This window comes from Alligator sinensis, unplaced genomic scaffold (assembly GCF_000455745.1).
Source record: "Alligator sinensis unplaced genomic scaffold, ASM45574v1 scaffold308_1, whole genome shotgun sequence".
Taxonomy (NCBI): domain Eukaryota; kingdom Metazoa; phylum Chordata; order Crocodylia; family Alligatoridae; genus Alligator; species Alligator sinensis.
Window position 1 is genome coordinate 2,245,495 of NW_005842041.1, and position 6,919 is coordinate 2,252,413.

Sequence of the window (6,919 nt, forward strand, 5' to 3'; positions counted from 1 at the left end):
GCAGCAGGCCATTGGGTGCTGTGGTTCCCCCACTTTACCTGTGGCAGATTAGACTGTTATGTCTTGTGGCTGTGTCGGGGTTGACTGTGTTTTGCTAATAGGTTAGACAATGGATTTGTATAGGATGGTTTGGATAGGGATGATCCTGCATCAGCAGGGGGTTGGACTAGATGACCTCTGGAGGTCCCTTCTAGCCATACCTCTCTATGATTCTATGAAATTTGTAAGAATGTTTTACTGGCTCATCTGTAGCCCTTATATAACTCATACTTCACATATCCACGCTTCAGAACTATTTCCTGAAAAAAGGATACACAGCATATTTAAGTAGCTATATTCTTTGTTAGTTTACATCTTGCTATGACACGCATATACTTAGAATGACTGCATGCTCCTTACTGTCCTTAACCTTGTTGGCATGTCTGCTAGTCATCCTTATTCATTTTTTCTTTTCTTTTCCCATTCAAATATATTTCAATTTCCAGATAAGACCAATGAGATCCAGGTTCTGTTATAATACTCTTAGAGGGGTGAAAATATTGTAGATCAGTCCAGGAATTTTTGGGTGGGTCTTCTGATGCTTTTGAACTAAATTGAAAATAAGGAGCACTCCCCCACTACAGCTGCTTCTAAGCTTTCCTTGTGGGTGTCTCTTTGGTATAAATTAAAGTACAAGAAAACTTGCCAACAACTTAAATTAGGTGGGTAACGAACACAGCGATCCAGAGCCAAAGTTCAGTTAAGCTATTCAAGATAAGGGACCCTGAACATATTATTAGGTACACTGAGGTGAACGAAGCATCTCCATGGGTTAGATCTATGAATACAGGAAGATTTCACATCTATTCCCAGGGAATGAATGGACAATGTAAGTACAAAGTGTAGTGAGGGGTATAGCCAGGAAGCCAGATTCCTGGTTGTATTCATTAGTTTATTTTTATTTGGTCAATTGCTTTTTCCCACATATTTAACAATTTAGGTAGCAACAAATTAAGACAGGGGTCAGCAGCATTTTACCAGTCTGGGTCAGAGTTGGGCAGGCATTAAGACCCAACCGTTGCAACCACTTCTCCCTACCACTCAGCTGTAGCATGGTGCAGCAAAAATCACCCTCCCTCCAGCCCTCCCATTGGAGCCAATTCTGCCCAACTATCGTGCAGCACGGTAGAGCTCCCCCTTTGCCAGAGCCTCAGGCAACTGACTGCAATGTGGTGCAGAAAAAGACTCCCAGTTCTAATGCTGCCAAAGCCATAGCCCTCAGGCCACATCCAGCCTGTGGGCCACAGGCTGCAGACTGCTGCTTTAAGGGATTGAGTCTGGAGGGGAAGATGGCCCAAGAAGCTATCTTTCAAATAGGCAAATCTGAGCATTAATGGCCTTGGATCAAGTACACTATAAAATCTGTAAAAAAAAAAAAATGTAATTACCTACCTGTATACATGTTCTGGAATTGTTGAATGAAAATGTTTTAAAAGAAACTAGAAAGAAAAGCAGCCTGCTACTATCAATGCTACATGCTAACTGAATGAATTTCAGTATAATCTAGTTACCTTCCTGGAACAAAAGTATCTTTTGGACAGAAAACTGAACTACACTGATGTACCAAGGTGCTATAATAGTATAGTTTTAAACTTGATCGATGAAAGATATCTTAAGGTAGAAAAATCAGGACCCATTTCAGAGGCAAAAAAAAAAGAAGAGAAAAAAATCCAAATTTCAATTGAAATCCCATTAGAAATGAAATCACCGGCTGAAAAATCAAATTCAAGAGGTTCAAATTTTAAAGCACATATACTTGTAGGATTACTACCTAAAGCAAGTAATAAGCATATATCTCAAATAGCTTTTCATGATATTCAGGCAACGGTTTATCTAAAGATTAGTAATCAGTTATCTTCATGCAACTTATTTAGCAGAATTTTTTTCTAGAAGTCCATTGCCTGGGATCAAATTATCATACCTTAATATTCTCATCATTATAATATTTCCCTGAATCTGAATCTAGCAAAGCACATTTTTTAATTTAAAAAGAGTATGCTCATGCTTTTAAGCTCCAAAAAATGATTAGCATTACATTATAAGCAAAGAAAATTGTCCAATGCAGCCTCTTTTAAATGTAGCAGAATCTACCATCTTTGACAACCCAGGTTTAGGAAATGACAAGAACTTCAACAAAAGCCATGTTGAAGTTGGAGAGAGATGCACTGACATCTGAATGAAGATACATAAACTGGTGTTTTTTTAAGATATACACCATATTTTACAGTACAGTTCGCTGTTTGTTGTCTCATTTTTCTAAGGGTTTTTAAAATCTCTGTTCTCCAGCATTCTGTCAAGTTTTACATGCAAAAATTGCCCATATGCTAAATCTGACCCAAATATACAGAAACACATTTGAAAATGTCTTTACTATTTATGTGCATACAGACTACTTATACACGTTAGGAACTATGTTTGATACCACATGCATAAAAAGGGAATATGTAATCTATACATAGAATATTCCTGATTAAGACTTCATGTTTATTAGTGAACCATTAATGAATTTGAACTCAGTGTTGAAATATGACATCAGGCAAAACACTGGAATCTTAGGAGATGAAAAGTTTATTTAAAAACTTAATATTTAGCAAAAAAAATTGTACACTATTTTCCAATTTCTACAGAAATACAATAACTTATAGCTGTGCTTAATACATTTTATCACTAGTACATATAAAAATGATTCTACTGATAAATAAGTGGAAAATTCATTCTGCCAACCACCACCATTAAAATTGTACCTGTAATTCTGGAAGACATCTGCATAGAATTGTTAGGATTCTAGGGCTGGTTTTTAATATACTTTTGTACTGATAGGATCATGTTAAAATGGCATGTAATACAAAATACTTGAAATAAACAAGACTGAGTTTAGTGTGCACAACTAGAAAACAACGTTAGGATGCTCTCTTAGGTTTCTAATGCATTGGAAGCCAGGGCATTTTAAACATTGTAGACTTTCCACTTCCTTTCACAGGAAAGCTGAATTTATAAGGATCAAAATCTATGCTCAGTTGGGTCCTGTTTTATGTAGAACATGTGAAGGAAGTTAGTTAGATGCAGTTAGTAGGAGCAGAAGTAGTTATCCATTACAAGATTTTTACTGCATGATTCTAGAAACTTAATCAAACTTGAAGTAGCTACATTTAAAAAAAAACCCACCACAGTTACTGATTTATAAGCGACTACGAGATGATAAGACAACAGATAACTGTGCAGTTTAATTACCGCACAATATAATTTAGTATGTATAGTGTACTTTTGGGGGGGAGGGGACTAAGCCATTCAATAGTTGTTAAAATTGCCACCAGCCAAACTACATCAAATGCATCTTTTATGCCCAAAACCTCTACACCCATCCTTTCATAAGAAGCATTTTGCACTGAATTCAGCTGTCAAACTAAATGCAGCCATTGATCAGCAATATTATCTCAACAGTTGAAGACTTGTTCTGCATCTTACTGTATATTTCACACATGCATGCACTGCATCCCTCCCGCCATGGTGAAATCCTTCCCACCACGCCTGGATTTTTTTAATACTGATCCCTCCAGCAAACCTCTGTGTATCTAATGGCTGAGCATAACCCTTCTGGGTATCCCTAAAGAAAGTGGCTGTCAAAATGGCAGATTTAACTAGTAAATATTGTTTTAACAATCTTTATAGCTTGTTTCAGATTTTCAGACTAGTTCCCTTGATCTCCCAGTGATTTGAGGGCACTTGATTTCAAACAATCCTTTCACAGCTATTAAAAATACTGGCCCAAAACTTAGTTGCTTCTGCAGTAGTTGCATTTAGGAATGCTTCAATATAGTACTCTCGCTATTTTTTTTAAACTACTAACAGCTAAAAACTTTACAATGTTTTTCCTCAAGGACAGCAGAAACTGATAAATACCACACCAATAACAGCTTTCTTTCCACAAGAAAGCTAGGTTAGAATCATGCATAACATTATTCACTTAGGACAGCAGAACCACTTGTAATCCATCAAAGCAAGCATTTTATTATCAAGCTATCATGTAGTGACTTGACATCTTACCTGCAGTATATGCAGTAGCAATTTGATCCAGCAGCCTGTATTCATGTGAGTTTAGGTTGCAGGATCAAGCCTTAAAATAATTTGTATCCATTGTTGCTAGCCCTCAAAAAGATCTCAGAGAGAATAACAAACTTGAAAATTAAGTGCACATTGACAGTTTCCTCCAGATTTTTACTGATCTTTCCCAGCAACCAGTAGGGCAAATGACGCTTCTACAGATAGAAAATTTGACAGCTTTGCAATAATCTTCAGTTGTAAACAAGGGATAAGGTTTTCAGTTGTGACTTTTGGTGCTCATCTTAAAACAGGGACTGGATTGCCAGATGAAGGAGTGGGGCTCAACATCATTTCAAAATCAGACCCCTTTCAAAGAGGTCTCAATAGAGTAAATTAAAAGGGAGGCATCCAAAACAACCGGCCACTTTGAAAGATCTTGGACAGTATGACTTTTTTCCCCAACCCACAAAAGGATCAGCCACTGGGAAATACCAAAAACTAAGAAGTACATCACCCGTGTTGCTTTTCATGCTCCCCTCCATCTACTCTTGTAAAAGGAACATGGAGCAGCGCATCTTCCAAAATATACTCCACCCTTCCTTTAGAAAGGGATGATGATCTTGCCTTGAGCAGGGGGTTGGATTAGACTGGGGCGTTAAACTCGGGCCCTGTGGGCCGGATCTCGATTGTGGAGTTTACCATGGGCCAGATACAGATTGCAGGGCTTCCCATGGGCTGCGTGGGTGTTAATCTCTATGGCTGCCAAAACTGCTGTAGTCACAGGGCTCTGGAACCCAGAGAGTAATGCTGGTCCCCCTGCCCCACTCCTTTTCCCTTGCTGCCTAATTTAGTTGCTGGAGGTGACTAAAACATCCTGATTTCAGCAGCAGGCAAGGTGGGGGGAAAAGGGAGGTGAGTGGCATTAATTTCCTGGGTTCTGGTGCTGTATTGAAATAATGGGGTTTAATGCTACTGCTGCAGAACCAGCCCATGAGCCCTATGCTTGACATCTTTGGACCACATGAACTCCTTAGGTCCCATCCAGCCCTACTTTTTGTATGATACTGTGATTTATGCAGGACTCTCAAGGAACGCTCTATGGGCTTCCAGTTTAATGAGTGGAAAACTGACCAGACTACCACATTGTCCCATTTATGCTATCAGGGAACACAGTCTACAGTAATTCAAGCTGCATGCTCCTCCACAGCTTGGAAAACTCCTGTCAGGGCATCCAGGACTGCAAGTTCCACTGCCCTTTCCAGGCTCTCTGGAAAAAAGCCCAGCTAGGCTTCAGTGTGGATATAGTGGATGAGCAGGCCCTGAAGTTGGCAGACACTGTGTAAAATTCACAAATTAAAGATGGAATGGGACTATGCAGTTAACAGTAGGGCAGCATATTGTCCCCAAGGGATGAATTATTATTCACAATTTTCTTTCACTAGCTCACACAGGAATAACCCAGGCATGAGAAAATTGGGTCCTATACTTGAATTTACAGTGGCCCCACCTCTCTTCCTAGTTACTGAAGTGGACAGATTACAGGTTATTTATCCATGACTAGTTTATTCGTGATCCTATTCAAACAAGATTCCTATTCACTACAGTGGTACTCTTTGAGCAAAAAATATTCCATTAAAATGTCAGCTCTGGAAGATAATTTATGCTTTTAAATTCCCTGACTTTGGAATACTGCAAATGTTTCTGAATATTTTTTTATTTCTAGTGCCATAAGGTTGTGATTGTTTTGTCATCATACTATTCCAAGTGCCACTAATATTGCCAATTTAACCTGATTCATCTGCACCAAATAGTTTTCAGTGAATTTACAGTGGTCACAGTTATCTATCCAAAGTTTTTGATAAAATATAATGGTACTATGGTTAAAAGCTGCTTTTAACAAAACAGCTTTTAACCATAACATTTTTAATGATCCCAAAGCCACAAATGTGAAATATTTTTTTTCTTACATGTCTCCCAGACAGGCTAATGTTTGCACTGTAAAGAATACTACTCAGATGAAAGTGGAAGTGATGGCTTTATAGAATTAAACAATATTCACTGGTTCACATAGGTTCTATAGTACTGACCTAGAAATTTGCAGTACCATGGATCTCAGTGCTCCCCAGAGCCATTAGAAAAAGCTCCCTGTTTACTATTATATAAAATTATATGAGAACCTTCCCAGGCACACTGTTGCAGGAGGGGAACACTGCTTTAAATGTAGCCACTTCACAAAGGAAAAACCTGAACAAATGGGAATGGTCACAGTATATATAAATGTATTCTGTCTCAGGGTATTTACATTTTACATCACTTATGATATTTTCAACAGCTGACAATGGGATAATCCATACTTTGTTAACAATTGCATTCATTACTTCTCTGTATAAGGAATCTATTGTAGCAGAGGCACCAACTTTAAACTGCTATTCACATATCATACGCAAACTATTAAGTCTTCCAAGAAAACCACCCTTGCTTCAACATAATCATAGTCCACTCAGAAAATTCAATGCACACAAAATACAGATCTTAGTGTTTTTTTCTTCACTATTAACTAGGATTAATAGCAGGTTCCAGATGGTACAAATAAGGAAGCTTAATGACCCATGTTTCAATGAAGAGTTCTGCTCTTTAGCAAAGTTGTATGGTATATAAACATGTGTTGGCTAGACAACAAATAACAATCTTGTGCCTCATAAAACAGGTATGGGACTTTAGTGTTCAGACTCATCATAAGATTCAGGAAATTCAGGATCTGTAACATATCAGAGATACAGAATACATTTTCCCTGGTATTAAAAGACTTGGCCATGTGAGGTGTTGAGTGTCCTGCTGA